Raw genomic sequence first — 2,564 nt, 5'->3', positions numbered from 1 at the left:
ATGAGCACCAGTCAGGTTACACAAGGACTCATTCCTTTTTTGATAGGTACAAGGAGATTAAGTCATTTACCCAGAATCACAGGATGTTGACCAGACGCAGAGACTCCACCCTCAATTTATGTGCAATTGATAGTGCAGTAAAAGAGAAGGATCAGACACGATCCCTGCAGTGTTTCGTGTGACGTGTCCACCCCTTTATGTCAGGTAGATAGTTGGTATCATCTAAATTTACAATGAACAGCTGTACCATTTGTGTGGACTAGGAGGAGTACCCGTATCCAGCTGCTAAACACGTGGTCACTAAATTTCAGCATGCAAGTGGTACTGACATCGCTTCATTCTTGCTACTTTGGCTTCCTGATTCTTAAATGAATTCTTGCTGTTTTAGCTATTCAATTGTGTTAAAACATTTTGGTTGTGTTTTATTGGATCGTGTCTATGTTGGATAATTTCAGAATTAAATAGTTAAGTGAAAACAGAGATAGTACCGAACGTTAAAATTGATAATTCTTCCAGGGCTCATCTCGTCATTTATTCCAAGGCAACGCTGGCGTAAGGCCCTCTATCTTCTGTGCTACTGGTTAAAATCCCGGGCCAGTAATAGCCGATATGAGAGCTCAGCTGATTTGTCTTCTTTTCGAGCTGTGCGTGGAAGACTCACGAGGCGCTATGTAATATCCGGTGTCCTGTTGAAAACATATCAGCCCAGGGCCTGTCTTCTGAGCTTCATTTCCCGAAGACAGCGGGAGGTCAGGGTGATAAAACACGATTGTAAGGGTGTACCGATGTTACATAAAACCGACACTGCTAATTTGCAGTATGTTCAAGTTAAGCTGCATTTAGCATTTGTGCCATGCCAGTGGTTGATAAAGATTCTTACATCCAGATCCATCCAGTACTTGGCAACATCTGGAAGGTCTTTAAGTTACTTTATTAGAAGAACATTTATATACAAAGTTATATTATCGAAAGTTAAGATTGCTCATTTGCACAATAAAGAAAAATAAATCAAAATGTGCAAATTCATTATGTGTTAAGCAACTGCGCAGCCACTGGACAAGCCAATCTGCAAATTAGGTGCAACGGCTGCATTTCTCCATCGATCCTCCTTTGCACACACACACCCCTGGCCACATTTATCGCACCCAGCAGGGCAACAGGAACAGCAGCTTTTTTTGCAGGATATACATTTGCAGTTCTCACACTTGCACGACCCAGCACACGAACAAGAGCCACCAGTGGCACAGCTGCAGTCTTTAGGGTCCATGGTTTACAGAAGGCGTCAGCCACGGATTATAAACCCAGTAACAGTGGTGCGAATGCGATCTGGAAGGTCCTTGCCGTTACTTTGTTTTGGAATTATGTGTCGACGTGAAAGTGTTTTGTAGGTATTAGGCAAGAATATAGTGTCTGCAAATTTAGCCGGTGTGCCTAAAAAACAAGCAATGTCTAAGCAACAGACAAAGAAGTAAAAATAAATAAACCAAGCACAAGTGGGCGGAGCAACAGGCAAGGTAAAGTGGGAGAGAGTAAGACATTGTATCTCAATCGTGTTGGAAGCAGCAGACAGGCACGGATTGACTTGAATCAACCTGTGCTTGGTCCCTGGCTGCTCCTCAGAATGGATCGGAAATGATGTGCCGCCTGTACTGGCCAGTTAAGGACGCTGGTAAACGGGGTATAGTGTGCATACCGGGTGCGAGTCGCCCTCCCATAAAAGACACGAAACAAGTTGTTGTCATTCACCGCGTAGTCTTTTATTGAATCTTAAAGCAGTGTCATTAATCCTTTATTCATCTCGGATTATTAATCCTTTATTCATCTTGCTTATGGTAAATCTTTAAAATACTTTGCTTATAAATAAATCTCACGGTTGTACATTGTCATTATATTTTCAACCCACTCTCCAAGGGGCCTTTTTCTTAACTTTCGGGCTGTGCCAGCAGGCCACAACCAAGATAGCCTGCTCTCCTTAAGTTGACCGCCCTCCGGTCAACGGAGCCGCAGGTAAATAATCAACCAAGATAGCCTGCTCTCCTTAAGTTGACCGCCCTCCGGTCAACGGAGCCGCAGGTAAATAATGTGCCTCCATGAGACAACCATACTGGGGCATACCCCCTTCAATGTTATAAACATATACCAAGGCATCTTGGGTAGGGGAGGAGAGGTCAAGGACCACCAGCAGGTCTGTCCCCCCTCTCCCGCCAGCCCAGAGCCCCACAATGACTGCTTGCCCTTTCCAAGGGGCATCCAGTCCATACCAAAATGGAAGTCCACCGCCTTTTCTTGCCTGGGACCCCGCCACAGGGCGAGTAGCTTACTGGCGCGCTCGCCCTCCCCCCGACCTAAAATAGTTTGTTGCTGGGTGCCACCTCGCACCACACCCTGATCCTGTATCAATTCATAGCTGATGACACACAGGGCCTCCCAACAGTAACGTAAAAGGTAGACAGTTGATAACTTAACTTCAAGCTGACTGCAACTTCTTGCAATGACATGCCTTCCTTGTCAAGCTACCTGGCAGTACTGATCCTCTGATAAATTCATAGATGATTGCAAGCTTG

At 45.0% G+C, this 2,564-nt stretch overlaps 1 pseudogene; it reads right to left on the bottom strand.

The window, feature by feature from the left end:
* Nucleotides 1–1,073: 1,073 nt before the first annotated feature.
* LOC147689080 (metallothionein pseudogene) lies at nucleotides 1,074–1,267 on the bottom strand (annotated as a pseudogene).
* Between the last annotated feature and the right edge of the window lie 1,297 nt (nucleotides 1,268–2,564).

Source organism: Lissotriton vulgaris, chromosome 10 (assembly GCF_964263255.1).
Source record: "Lissotriton vulgaris chromosome 10, aLisVul1.2, whole genome shotgun sequence".
NCBI lineage: Eukaryota > Metazoa > Chordata > Amphibia > Caudata > Salamandridae > Lissotriton > Lissotriton vulgaris.
Note: the sequence above shows the minus strand (reverse complement) of the source record. Positions and strands in the feature narration are given on the sequence as shown.